At 37.5% G+C, this 15,888-nt stretch overlaps 1 pseudogene; it reads right to left on the bottom strand.

Moving 5' to 3' along the window:
• Positions 1–15,888, bottom strand: part of LOC133756583 (cyclic AMP-dependent transcription factor ATF-4-like) — a 190,826-nt pseudogene that overhangs the window by 990 nt on the left and 173,948 nt on the right.

The raw sequence follows: 15,888 nt of genomic DNA on the forward strand, positions 1-15,888 counted from the left end.
CACTGATAACTGCACAGCTCTAAAAACGGGCAGTAGATACCTTGTGCAGTGGGGTAGCAAAATTAAAGAGGTATCCACATTGAAAGATTCCAGAATATGAGTCAGAGCTCCAAAAATGTAAAAGAAAACAAAGAGGAAGGCAAGGAGGGGGGTAAAAAATTTGGATAGCTTGTTTTTATATTTGCATAATGTCTGCTTTTCAAATGTGTACAGGACAAAATAGGGCACAAAAGCAGTATCCCTTCCTTCTGTTTTCCTTCTACCCTCAATGTTTTGGAAGTTTCAGTGAGCCAACACTGAACACAAAAGTCATGCAAGAATTGTAATAGTAATAGGAAAAAGAATATATATTTTTGCAAAACATTACTTTTCATTCCAGCAGCAGAAACTATGCACTGCTATTTATCTTGGTTTTGCCACTCCTTTGCACTGTCCAACATGGGCTGGCTGGCTGGAAGGCTTTCCACAGTCGCTTACAAGAGTTTCACTATTCGGAAGGGCAATAAGGAGATGCTTTTGAGTGTGGAGTTAAAAGCTCCATTTAGTCTTTCACTCAATCTGCTTATGTAACTTAAATATTTTTAGTGCCCAGGAGTTCAAAGCAGCTAATGTGTTGTGTTTCAGAATGACAAATAGAACACACTAAAAACAGCATTAGAATGTTTTCCTTAGCAAGTTTCAGGGAAATGTGTGGTGTTCTGAATGGAACTCCACATAGCATTTTGGCCATCTGAGCATTTCCTTCCTTGTGTTCAGGCCTGAATGATTCATTGTGCCTGGCCTTCCCCGCTCCCCAATAAGTCTGGGTCTGACCATGAACAAGCAATAAGCAGAAGCCGATTTCATTTGTAGGTCCCAAGTGACAGAAAGGAAATATTCCTTCTGGTAATTTATTGATGAGCTAAGTCCAGATGTGGATGCCAGTTTCACTCAATAAGATGTCTCTTCAGCTTTGCTCCAATCATGAATGGCAGCCAAGGAATTCCTAACAGAAGTTACCAAGAGAACAGTCTTTCTTATTGAGGTATGAGAGCTAATAAACTTATAGAATTAATGCATTCTAGTGAACATATTAAGAGGCATTTCTGCTCAATACTGGCTGATACCAAGAAACTACTTTAGATATTATAATGTCTCAGTAGCACTCTAACTTCTTTTCATTTCCAGAGATAATAGATTTGCAAAAATCTTATTAGTGGAAAATATCACAGTTTTGACTCACTTGCTAATGTGACCAGATGTGACAGAAGAAGTCCTCTCTGGAAAGGAAAGTAATTAAAATAATTCTTAGTGTACTACATTCAGCAAACACTTCCTTAAAAGGATGGCTTTTTAAAAAGACTGAATTTTATTCAAAATATTTTAATATTTAAGTTATAATAAAAGAACTTCAAGATAAAATTGTAAAACCAGCCTTTATCACTTCAAACACAGTATCTGTAATTCAGCTGAGTTTACATCAATTCTGCATCATCTCAGGGTGCTCAGAGACCATGAAAATAGCTTCTTTGGTGGTAATGTCATATGACAGTTTTCTTACAACAGGACCCTTAAATGTGAAGATTCATGTTCAATACTTCAATAAATCTCTATGTATTTTAATTCAAAGAGTTCAAGGATATAAATGTAGAAGTTAGTTTGATTTAGCCAAATAATTGATAGACACTGAGAAAATGTAAAATTATTCCACAAGAATATATATGTAACCATAAAATTTAGTAAGGTTAACCAATTTCTCAGGATCTGATTTCAAAGTATATTTCTCCTCTCAAGAAATATATCCTCACCTGCATTTTGGCTTCTAAGTGTATAATATTTAGAAAAAGGAAGTCTTTGTATATAGCTGCATATTTTGTATATTATATGTTTTATTCTACGAGGTTTTATTTTTCTACTTAGCTTGTTTTAAATTTTATTTATTTGAAAGTTGAGTCATGGAGAGAGGCAGAAACAGAGAGAGAGGTCTTCCATCCACTGGTTCACTCCTCAAATGGCAATAATGGCTAGAGCTGGGTCAGGAGCAAGGAGCGTCTTCTGAGTCTCCCACGTGGGTACAGGGGCCCAAGTTGTTGGACTATCCTCTACTTTCTTCCTTCCCAGGCCATTAGCAGGGAGGTATACTGAAAGTGGAGCATCCTGGATACGTACTGTTATCCATATGGGATGCTAGCATTACAGGCAGTGGTTCTACCTGCTAGGCCATATTGCTGGTCCCATAGCTAAAATTTATAGCGACAGATTTTTGCCATGATATTCTTCATACAGAATCATATCATTACATAATGATATGCTGTTTAAATTTTATCTGATGGGTACTAATATGACTGCTCCTAACCCACATTATATGCATTTCTTGATGTTTCTCTTTTGCCAACCCCTTTATCTTCACTTTTTTAATTACATCATTTTTTATGTTTCTACAAAAGGCATAAACAATTGGTTTTCCCATGCAAACTTGCAAAAGCTATCATTTAAAAACACTATATATTTACATTTTATTTGAAACTATATGGGAAATGGTATGTATACTAGGAAAACCCAGGTTGTATACTATCGTTATCAGAATAATGGTCTCTCAGAGGTTCTCACTTCCTAAATACTAGACCTGTGAATACAAAAATATTTCAAAAAACTCATGGAAACTGGCATTAAACTATGACTTTAAAGCAAAATTTTTAAAAATTCATTATTTTTTTTCCATAAGATGTATTTCCAAAAATTTTTTCGAAGACTTTGTATGCATGCATTTCAAAAAAGTTTGCACAGAAATCAACTTATCATCGAACTCATTTTTCCAATGAACATTTTGAACTACCCTTATATATCAGGATGCAGGTAAAGAGGAATTATGTTTACAATTGGAAATAAGATTACAACACAACTGACCTTGAAATGAGATATTATTCTGGCTTGTCCAGTCAGGTCCAGTGCAGTCACAAGGGTTTTCATGAGTGGAATGCTGAAGGAGAAAACAGAGAGTCAGTGAATGTAGTATGAGAAAGACAATTGCTCATGACTGGCTTGGGACATGGAAGGGGTCATAGGGCAAGGAATGCAAGCAGCCTCTGGAAGCTGGAAAAAGTAAGAAAATGAATTTTTCCCTAGAGTCTTAAAAAAGGAACAGCCCTGCTGACATATTAATCTTAGCCTAATAAAACACATTTTGTATTCTGATGTCTAAAACTTGGAATACAAATTTGTGTTCTTGTAAGCCTGTAACTTTGTGTTATTTGTAACAGCAGCAATAAGAAGCATAGATATTATGTAATATTATTGACTCACTGCCTTCCAATAGCAATGAAAGTCACAATTATTACATAATAAGGAACAATAATTATTATTATTAAAATGGTAGGTATTGAGTTAACTTCTTTCTTGTGTAATTATGTAAAAATTCAATATCTAACTATATAAAACTAAAATCAAACCCTCATGAACCAACATATACATGCAGAGTCTTTTAGTTCTCAAAAATGCATTTGCTCCCAATATAATCAGAAAATCCAGTTCACCAACCATGGGAGATACGGCCCAGGTGGTGAATGAGATAAGCACCGAATTTCCACTTTAACTAGTTGTATTGGTTCTTCAGTAACACAACATCCACCCTTTTCTTCCATGTTACTATATACTCCTAAAAAAAAAAAATGAAACAGTATAAAAAAGTGCAAAGACAGTCTTTTCTGTTGTGTGCCCTCCTGAATCTTTTGTTTACTCCCAATTCAGCTGAGCACTTCTTTGCTCACCCCCTTCCTCATGGACTTGAAAGGAGTTATTATTTGGGTATTCACAGTACAAATTGTTTAGCCTTCAGTGAGTATGAGCCTTCTTTAAAAAAGCCAGCACTAACACTAATACCTTGAGAGGTTTCCAAAGGTGGCCAATGTAGCCTGTAATTCAAAGATACTTCTGGACACCCTTGGTTAAGAAAGTTTTTCTGGTCTCCATCACTGAAAGAAATAGAGCAAAGATCAGCAAATTTCTTATAAAGAGCCAGACTAAGTGTCCCAGGCTTCATAACTACTCAGCTCTACTCTTCTAGCAGAAAGCAACCGCGGCTAGATGGGCGTTTGATGCAGTGATTAGGACCTCACTTGGGGCACCCTCATTACATGTAAGAGTGCTTGTGATCAAGTCCCTACTGCTGCTTCTGACCCAGCTGCCTGCTAACGTGCAACCTGGGAGGCAGGTGTTTGGGTCTCACTGCACACAGGGCAGACCAGATTGAGTTCTGGGCTCTTGGCTTCCACTTGGCCCAGGACCATCTGTTACAGGCATCTGGAGAGTGAATCAGTGGTTATCAGGTCTGTTGTCTGTGTCTCTGCCTTTTAACCAAACAAAAATAGATAAAACAGAAGACAATCACAGACAATAAGTTAAAAAATGAGTATCACAGTGTTCCAACAAGATTTTATTGGTAAAAATAGAAAGCGATTAATTTGGCCTCTGTGCTGTCATTTTTTCCTGCTCCAGAATTCCAGTTATTTCCTATGATCTTTTACATACCTATTGACATTATCATTTCAAGAAACACATAATTTAATTTATTTTCCTTGGAATATTAAAAGAATTCATAATTTCCTTTTCAAAGGATTAATTCAATTCAGATTACTGCTAGTTTTCCCCTAGAAAACATTAACTTATTTTTGCTAATAAATGATGAACAACATCAAGAGATTTGAATAATAGCAGCCATATTACAGGAGGAAGACAAGTTGACCAGAATCTGAGAAACTTTAAAAGTAATCAAAATCTTGATTTTAGAACAGATGTCTTTGTAAAGAAAATGTAAGAGAACAATTCTACATAAAATTTTAGGTGCTTGGCATACTGCTATTGCAATAAAGAATATTAACCTATTTGCATATATTATTAAATATAACATCTAAAAAATAAATAATGACTAAGCAGGGCCATACAAAGGTAATTCCCTGTGGCATTTCCTTGTGTTAACTACACTATTTTGTCTCCTCAGTGGTTAGGTGAGCTTTCTATGATGCTTCTTCACCTATCTCTATTATCATTGTTCTATTATTTTCGCCACAGATTCACACTCATTTACTTCTTTTTGACTGCCCTAAAACACTCATAATTCCTTCTCTTTTCACACTACTTTTCATTCTAAACCAATTAGTGCATTTTTCTTCATGAATGTCACCCAGATCATTTAGCAATGAAACCTTTAATAGCTGTTTGTGTTTAATCACTTTAGTTCCCCAGTTCATTAATAGGAATTTCATTCCTTAAAACTACCCTACAATTGTTTTCTATACTTATAATTAAATGTACACTATGCTTCTTATAAACTGAAATACAGATGCATTCATGATATTTTTTTTTACTTCCAAAACTTTAACTTATTTCTTTTGCCAACTTGTCTCCTCATCTTAGAATTTCTATTCCTACATTTTCCCAAACCCAGTTCATATTTTGGTTGCAAAGTAAGCCTCCCTTTCTCTGTTACCCACATCTGGATTCACCAGTTGGAAGGTCTGTCTCCTCTTGAATACCATTTTAGTTCTGGAAGTAGAGAGCAACCCATTCATAGTAGTTGAATCTCCAACAGATATTAGACCCTTCACCTACAGCATCTCATGAACAACACGGGAGTGATAGTCATTATCCCATTTCACAGATGAAGAAATTGTATCTGACAGAAGTTAATAATCTCTTCCAAGTTATACATTTCATGAACGTTTTTAGTTACCAGCCTTCCCCAAAAAGGATCTCACATTCTTATTTATCAAGCTCCAATGATGTAGATTGACATGTGATTTATCAAGCAAAGATGAAATATATGAATGAGTTACAGTAGCTTTAGAGAAAATGTTCATGCAGTAAATATTATGAAATAGGAAGAGATAGTCTGTGCTGAGTTAAGGGAGGATGATGAGATAGGGGAAAGAAATGAGAACAAGAAAAGGGTGGCAGAGAAGTGGACTCTAAGAAGACTATGCTGCAGCTTCTCCCTTAACTTGTCTTTTTTTTTTCTTAAAGATTTATTTATTTATTTATTCAAAAGGTGGAGCTACAGAGAGGCAGAGACACAAAGAGAAAGAGAGAGGTCCTCCATCCATTGGTTCACTCCCCAGATGCCTGCAACAGCCAGAGCTTTGATGACCCGAAGCCAAAATTCAGGAGCTTCTTCCAGGTCTCCCACCTGGGTGCAGAGACCCAAAGACTTGGGTCATCCTCAACTGCCTTCAGGCCACAGCGGAGAGCTGAACCAGAAGCGGAGCAGCCAGGACTCATAACAGCGCCCATATGGGATGCTGGCCCTGCAGGCAGTGGCTTTACCCACTATACTCAGCCCCGATCCCTGTATTCTCTCTTTAGAGGAGTGCATTTTCCCTGAGACGCTAATTATTTTAATAGGAAGTTTAAGTTTCCTTGATTTACACTCCTTTGAAATCCTCAACCTAGCATTCAAGAAACAAAAACTATGTGAGTCTATAACTCCATGTTGTTTTTTTCAAATTTATTTAATAAATATAAATTTTCAAAGTATAACTTACGGATTACAATGGCTTCCCCCCACCCAAAACATCCCTCCCACCCGCAACCCTCCCATCTCACTCTCCCTCTCCCATTCCTTTCACATCAATATTCATTTTCAATTATCTTTACATACAGAAGATAAATTTAGCATATATTAAGTAAAGATTTCAACAGTTTGCACCCACACAGAAACACAAAGTGTAAAATACTGTTTCAGTACTAGTTATAGCATTAAATCACAATGTACAGCACATTAAGGACAGAGATCCTACATGTGGAGTAAGTGCACAGTGACTCCTGCTGTTGATTTAACAATTTGACATTCTTGTTTATGGCATCAGTAATCACCCTAGGCTCTTGCCATGAGTTGCCAAGGCTGTGGAAGCCTTTTGAGTTTGCCAACTCAGATCTTATTAGAAAAGGTCATAGGCAAAGTGGAAGTTCTCTCTTCCCTTCAGAGAAAGGTATATCCTTCTTTGATGACCTGTTCTTTCCAATGGGAACTCACTCACGGAGATCTTTCATTTAGATCATTTTTTTTTTTTTTTATCACACTGTCTTGGCTTTCCATGCCTGAAATACTCTCATGGGCTTTTCAGCCACATCCGAATGCCCTAAGGGCTGATTCTGAGGCCAGAGTGTTGTTTAGGATATCTGACATTCTATGAGTCTGCTGTGTATCCCACTTCCCATGTTGGATCCTTCTCTCCTTTTTGTTCTATCCGTTAGTATTAGCGAACACTAGTCTTGTTTGTGTGATCCCTTTGACTCTTAGACCTAACAGTGTGAACAATTGTGAAATGAAATTGATCACCTGGACTAGTGAGATGGCATTGGTACATGCAATCTTGATGGGATTCTATTGGAATCCCCTGGCACATTTCTAACTCCACCATTTGGGGCAAGTCAGCTTGAGCTTGTCCCAAATTGTACATCTCTTCCCTCTCTTATTCCCACTCTTATATTTAACAGAGATCACTTTTCAGTTAAATTTAAACACCTAAGAATACTTGTGTGTTAATTATAGAGTTCAACCAATAGTATTAATTAGAACAAAAAAATACTAAAAGGGATAATGTATTAAGTTGTACATCAACAGTCAGGACAAGGGCTGATCAAGTCACTGTTTCTCATAGTGTCCCTTTCACTTCAACAGGTTTCCTTTTTGGTGCTCGGTTAGTTGTCACTATCAGGGAGAACATATGATATTTCTCCCTTTGGTACTGGCTTATTTCACTCAGCATTATGTTTTCTAGATTCCTCTATTTTGTTGTAAATGACCGCATTTCACTGTTTTCTCATGAAAATAAAATCATAAAGAGGAAGCAAAATGAAATGAAGAAACGTAGAACATGAAACTAGTAGAACATGAAGAGAAATCAAAATGAATTGAAAAATTCAATAGATCAGATGACAAACACATTAAAGAGCCTTAAAAACAGAGTCAGTGAAACAGAAGAGAGAATATCAGACTTAGAAGAAAGAGCACAGGAAAGTATACAGTCACACCAAAGAAAAGAAGATGAAATTAGAAATCTAAAACATATTGTTGGGAATCTACAGCATACTATTAGAAAACCCAGCATTCGGGTTCTAGGAGTTCCTGAAGGCATGGAGAGAGAGAAAGGATTAGAAGGCCTTTTTAGTGATATACTAGCAGAAAACTTCCCAGGTTTGGAGAAGGACAGAAACATCCTAGTACAAGAAGCTCATAAAACCCCTAGTAAATATGACCAAAAGAGATCCTCACCACGACATGTTGTAATCAAACTCACCACAGTGAAACACAAAGAGAATATTTAAAAATGTGCAAGAGAGAAATGTCAGATTACTTCCCGAGGATCTCCAATTAAACTCACAGCAGACTTCTCATCAGAAACCCTACAGGCTAGAAGGGAATGGCGAGATATAGCCCAGGTACTAAGAGAGAAAAACTGCCAGCCCAGAATATTATATCCTGCAAAGCTCTCATTTGTGAATGAAGGTGAAATAAAGACCTTTCATAACAAACAGAAATTGAAAGAATTTGTTGCCACTCGTCCTGTGTGGGGAGCTACCCCCACATATAGCGCTGTCATATGGAATTTTCCATACCTAGCCCTAACCCCGGGTTAATGTGACCTGTTTACGCCAAGACTTGCCTGAGATATGCAGGTGTTCTAGACCTCTAACTGCATAACAGGATGTTATTGATGTTATTGGTCGTTTGAATTTTATGTAACCTTTTGTTTGGTACGCTATACTGACTCTGTGTAACCATCTTTGAGCTTGTGGGGCTGTGGGTGTATATACTCATTTCTTGCTGTGCTCAGGGCCGGTGGTTGAAGATCCTCTCAAGAAGGTGGCCTCTGGTCCCTTGTCGCAAAGCTCCCTACCTTAGCTTGAAGGCTTCAAGGCATTAAACGCTGATGAACGGACCGAATACTGTGTCTTCGCTTAGTTTGTCGAGTGGCCGCCGACAGTCCTGCCCTGCAAAAGATGCTCAAAGACGTGTTACACACAGAAACACAGAAACACGGCCATCAATATGAAAGATGGTAAAGGAAGAAAATCTCCCAGTAAAAGGTCATAGGAAGTTAAAAGCATATATTAGAAAATATCTTTGGGAAAATGGCAGGGCAAAATTATTACATATTAATAGTCAGCACTGAACGTTAATGCCTTAAACTCTCCAGTTAAAAGACACAGACTGGCTGAATGGATTAAGGAACAAAACCCATCTATTTGCTGCTTACAAGAAACAAATCTTTCCAACAAAGATGCATGCAGATTGAAAGTGAAAGGTTAGAAAAAGATATTCCATGCCAACAGAAATGAAAAGAGCGGGTATAGCCATCTTAACATCAGACAAAATAAACTTTAACACAAAAACAGTTAAGAGAGACAAAGAGGGGCACTATATAATGATTAAGGGATCAATTTAACAGGAAGATATAATGATTATCAATGTATATGCACCTAATTACAGGGCACCGGTTTATTTAAAAGATATGCTAAGGGACTTAAAGGGAAATGTAGACTCCAATACAATAGTACTGGGGGACTTCAATACTCCACTCTCAGAAACAGATAGATCAATCGGATAGAGATCAACAAGAAAACAGTAGATTTAAACGACACTATAGCCCAAATGGATCTAACAGATATCTACAGAACTTTTCATCCTACACTTAAAGAATTTACATTCTTCTCAACAGTGCATGGTACCTACTCTAGGACTGACCACATACTAGGCCATAAAGCAAGTCTCAGCAAATTCAAAAGAATTAGCATCATACGATGCAGCTTCTCAGACCACAATGGAATGAAGTTGGAATCCCTAGAGCATATGCAAACACATGGAGACTGAACAACATGCTCCTGAATGAACACTGGGTCATAGAAGAAATCAAAAGAGAAATCAAAAACTTTCTGGATATAAATGAGGATAACAGCACAACATATCAAAATTTATGGGATACAGCAAAAGCAGTGTTAAGAAGAAAGTTTATATCAATAGGTGCCTACATCAAGAAATTGGAAAGGAACCAAATAAATGAGCTTTCAGTACATCTCAAGGATCTAGAAAAACGGTAGCAAACCAGACCCAAATCTAGTAGGAGAAGAGAAATAATTAAAATCAGAGAAGAAATCAATAGGATTGATTCCAAAAAAAATTACAAAAAATAAGCCAAATGAAGAGCTAGCTTTTTGAAAAAATAAACAAAATTGACACACCATTGTTCATGGTTTCCCTTACATTATTTTTTATTTTCTCTTTTCATAGAATTCATGTCTGATCATCAGTCCATAAGGTGTCCTCTCTTGATGTAACCCTTCATCTCATTATAGGAACTATTATAATGATTGGGACTACTATGACACTGTTAGGAATCTATCCCTAGGTTTGGAAATGATAATACTAAACTCTGAGGATCGTTGCCCTAAACACAATTACAACATAATGTCCTACAGAAAAAATAGGCAGGTGCTAACTGTTTCATCATACCATGCTGTTACCAAGGAGAGACACAGAATAAAGGGAGTCTTTTCTTTGTGCTTAGAATAACTCTTTTCTTAGTGATATATAGGGATAGACGAACTAATTATATCCATTCTAACAATTTTGAGTGGTTTTCATAGAAAGACTTTAAAAGCCATAGCAACTTCCTTTGCTATGATGCCTTTGTAGTTATCAAATTGAAGATTTATCTATTTATTTTATAAATGTATGCAAGTACACTTCAAAAAGTTTATGAAAAATGGAATTGATAGATCTTTACTTTTTTTTCCAATAAATGTTGCAATCCATGCATACTTTTTTTAACAACATGCATTTTCTATTTTTTTTTTTTTGACAGGCAGAGTGGACAGTGAGAGAGAGAGACAGAGAGAAAGGTCTTCCTTTGCCATTGGTTCACCCTCCAATGGCCTCCGCAGCTGGCATGAGGCGGCCCGCGCAACGCGCTGATCCGATTGCAGGAGCCAGGTGTTTCTCCTGGTCTCCCATGGGGTGCAGGGCCCAAGCACTTGGGCCATCCTCCACTGCACTCCCTGGCCACAGCAGAGAGCTGGCCTGGAAGAGGGGCAACCGGGACAGAATCTGGCACCCTGACCGGGACTAGAACCCCATGTGCCGGCGCCGCAAGGTGGAGGATTAGCCTAGTGAGCTGCAGCGCTGGCCCCATTTTCTATTTTTAACAACTCCTTATACACATGGCTTTCAAAATATTTTTACCGGCCGGCGCCGCAGCTCACTAGGCTAATCCTCCGCCTTGCGGCGCCGGCACACCGGGCTCTAGTCCCGGTCGGGGCACCGATCCTGTCCCGGTTGCCCCTCTTCCAGGCCAGCTCTCTGCTGTGGCCAGGGAGTGCAGTGGAGGATGGCCCAAGTGCTTGGGCCCTGCACCCCATGGGAGACCAGGAGAAGCACCTGGCTCCTGCCATCGGATCAGCGCGGTGTGCCGGCCGCAGTGCGCTACCGCGACGGCCATTGGAGGGTGAACCAACGGCAAAAGGAAGACCTTTCTCTCTGTCTCTCTCTCACTGTCTTTCTGCCTGTCAAAAATAAAAAAAAATATATTTTTACCAAAATAAATTAACCTTTCAATTTCATTTTTTAAAAGATTTATTTACTTATTTGAAAGGCAGAGTTACAGAGAGAGAGAGAGAGCCCTTCAATCTGCTGGTTCTCTCCCTAGATGCCTACAATAGCTATGGTTGCACCAGGCTGAAGCCAGGATGCAAAGCTTTCTCCAGGTATCCCACATGGGTGCAGGGGCCCAAGGACTTCAACCATCCTCTATTGCTTCCCAGGCACAACAGCAGGGAGCTGGATCAGAAGTAGAGCAGCCGTGTTTCAAATCAGAGCCCATTTAGGATGCTGGTATGCAGGCTATGGCTTAACTTGCTGTGCTACTGCACCAGTCCCTCAATTTCAATTTTTTGTCCACTATTTAATCATCCTAAGATTTTTGATACAATTATATATTTAAAATTGTGTTTAAACAATATATAACAGTTAAAAATTGTACCTTGTTAAACTTTTCCCTATTTTATGGCTAGCTAACCAACTAACAATTGACTTGATATCTTTAAAAATTTATTTGAGAAGAAGGAGGTACCTTTCTCTGAAGGGAGGAGAGAACTTCCACTTTGACTATGACCCTATCGGAATAAGATCAAAGTTGGCCAACCCTAAAGGCTTCCATAGCCTTGGCAACTCATGACTAGAGCCTAGGGAGATTACTGACGCCAAAAACAAGAGTGTCAAATTGTTAAATCAACAACAGGAGTCACTGTGTACTTACGTCTCATGTGGGATCTGTCCTTAACGTGTTGTCCAATGTGAAGTAATGCTATAACTAGTACTAAAGCAGTATTTTTACACTTTGTGTTTCTGTGTGGATGCAAACTGATGAAACCTTTACTTAGTATATACTGAATCGATCTTCTGTATATAAAGATAATTGAAAATGAAAAAAAAAAACACTTGGGGTTAAATTGGAAATTGCATAGAAAATTGATCAATTTTTAAAAAATATCATGTACAATCTCTGTCCTTAATGTGCTGTACATTGTTATTTAATGCTATAACTAGTACTCCAACAGTATTTTTCACTTTGTGTTGCTATGTGGGTGCAAACTGTTGAAATCTTTACTTAATATATACTAAACTGATCTTCTGTATATAAAGAGAATTGAAAATGAATCTTAATGTGAATGGAAGGGGAGAGGGAGCGGGAGAGGGGAGGGTTGTGGGTGGGAGGGAAGTTATGGGAGGGGGAAGCCATTGTAATCCATAAGCTGTACTTTGGAAATTTATATTCATTAAATAAAAGATTAAAAAATTTATTTGAGAGGTAGAAGAGATAGAGAGAGAAGCAGAGAGAGAAAGACAGCCCTCTCATCCATGGTTTACTTCCCAAATGAGTGCAGTGGCCCCTGAGTGTGATTGAAGCTGGGAGCTAAAGCTCAATCTAAGTTCCCCTAGGGCCAGCAGGAGCCCAATTACTTGAGCTGTCATGCTGTTGAAGCACCCTAATATTATACTCATTTATCTCTCTAATGTTAAAATATTTAATTAAATACTAAAATATTTCTTTTATAAATAATTTATTAGCAGTAGATAACAAATACATCACACAGAACTTCATATAAAAAATCAACAATATTTGGGACTTTGGTGGAGCATACTGTCTTCCTCAGGTCATGTTGTAAAATTACAACCATGCATCAATATCAGAACTCTGTGCATTTGATTTGCATCTTGTTAATAGTAACCAAGAGTAAGTTACCAAAGAGCTACCAAGGTACAGGCCAATATCCTTGGTGAACATAGTTGCAAAAGTCCTTTAAAAATTTGAGCAAATGGAATCCAAATAGTGCATTAAAAATATCACCCTATAATCAAATGGAATCCACCCCAAGGACTCTAGGACAGTTTAGCACCTGCAAATCAATAAATGCAACTCACTACATCAGCAGATGAAGGACAAAAATTATATGATCACTTTAATAGATGTAGCAAAGCCATTTGGTAAAATTCAACATGTTCTTTATAAAAACTTCAACCAAATCAAATGTGTAAAGAACATACCTCAACATAATGAAGACAATATATAATAGGCCAGCAACTAAAATAATATTGAAAAGGGAAAAGCTGAAGAGTTTCTCTGGTAAGATCTGGAGCAAGAGAAGGGAGCTCATGTTCACCACTTTCTTTTAAAGATATATTTATTTATTTATTTATTCAGGAGGCAACGTTACAGAGAGAGGAAGAGATGGAGAGAGGTCTTCTATCTGCTGGTTCACTCCTCAAATGGCCACAATGGCCAGAGCTGGGTCAGTCTGAAGCTAGGAGCCAGAAGCTTCTTCTGGATCTCCCACATGGGTGTAGGCCATAAACAGAGAGCTGGCTAGGAAGAGGAGCAGCCAGGACACAAACCATGCACCACAGTTGGAGGCTTAACCTACTACAGCACAGTACCAGCCCCACATTCACCACTTTTATTTAACATAGTAATGTAAGTCCTAGATAAAGCAATAAGGCAAGAGAATTAAATAAAGGGCGTACAAAGCAAAAATGAGGAAGTCACATTGTGACTATTTGAAAATGACATGATCTTAAATACAAAAATTCCCAGAGACTTTAGGAAAAAAGTTAAACCTAACAAATTTAGCAAAGTTTCAGGATGCAAAGTCAGTGTACAAAAATTAGTAGCATTGTTACTTAACAAGAGTGGATTATCTGATAAATAAATCAAAATGTCAACCCCATTTCAAATTACTAAAATAGATACAGATAAATAGATGGATAGATAGATATGTAGATAGACAGAAAATAGATAAAACGTTTGGGAATAAATGTATTAAAAGGTGAAAATCTCTGCAATGAAAAGTATATATCATTGATGAAGGGAATTAAAGTGGACAAAAAGAAATGTAAAGATATCCTGTGTTAACCGATAGGAAGAATCAATATTGTTGAAATGTGCACACTATGGGGTTGGTATTGTGGCACAGCAGATTAAGTCTCCTCCTGTGAAGCCAGCATCCCATGTGGATGCTGGTTCCAGTAAAGGTTGCTCCACTTCAGATGCAGTTCCCTGCTAATGCGCCCGGTATAGCAGCAGAAGACAGCCCAAGTTCATATAGTCCCTGCATGCATATGGGAGAACCAGAGGAAGCTCCTGGCTCTTGGCTTCAGCCTGGCCCAGCCCCAGCCGCCGTTGTTACTATTTGGGCAGTGAACCATAGGGCAGAACATCTCTCTCTCTCTCTCTCTCTCTCTCTCTCTCTTTCTCTCTCCCCTTCTCCTCCTCCTCTTCTTCCCCCTTCCTCCTCCTCCCCTCACTGTGACTCTGCCTTTCAAGTTAAAAAAATTAAAAATAAAAATTGTGTACATTACCCAAAATTGACCAAAATTATTTACAAAGTCAATGCAATCCCTATCAAAGTACGACAGTTTTCAAGCAAGTAAAAAAAAAATTATACTAAAATTTGTATGAAACCACAAAAGACCCTCAACCAAACTTCTTAATAAATGATATTGGGAAACTAGATATCCACATACAGAAGAATGACACTAGATCCCTATCTCTCATCATGTACAAAATTAAGCTCAAAATTGATTAAACACCTAAAAGCAGCAGCTAAAACTTTGAGATTATTAGAAGAAAACCTAAGGAAAGTAATTTAGGACATTGAATATGCAAGTATTTTCTATAAAGATCCCAATAGAACAGCAGGTAAAGGCAAAAATAGAAAAATGTATTTCACTAAATCAAAGAGCTTCTTCATGGGAAAGGAAACAATGAGACAGTGATAAGACAATCTAGAAAATATGAGAAAAATATGTGCAAGCTACACATCTGACAATGGATTAATATCCAGAATAAGAAACTCAGACACCTCAATAACAAAGAACCTAAGTAATACAATTGTAAAAATGTGCAGTAGATCCAAACTTTTCGAAAGTACAACATACAAATGGCCAGCAGGTCATGAAAAATGATCATTATTAGTAAGCATCAGGGAACTGTAAATCAAACCACAGTGAGAAATCACTTCAATTTATAAGACTGTCTTTTATCAAAAGACAGAAGATCACGAATGTTTTGAGGTTTTGGAGAAAAGTGAATTTTTCACACTATCAATTATAATGTAAATTAGTACATCCATTGTGGAAAACAACATGGAGATCCTTTGATAAACTACAAGAACCACTGTATTATTCAGTAATCTCAGTCTTGAATATAAACCTGAGGGAAATGAAATTCTTCTAAGAGACAACTACACTCCTGTATTTATTGCACCAACATTTATAATAGCCAAGAAATAGAAACAACATAAGTGTACATCAATTGATGAATGAATAAAGAAAATGTGGTACATATATACAATGAAATA

Source organism: Lepus europaeus, chromosome 3 (genome assembly GCF_033115175.1).
Source record: "Lepus europaeus isolate LE1 chromosome 3, mLepTim1.pri, whole genome shotgun sequence".
Lineage (NCBI taxonomy): Eukaryota > Metazoa > Chordata > Mammalia > Lagomorpha > Leporidae > Lepus > Lepus europaeus.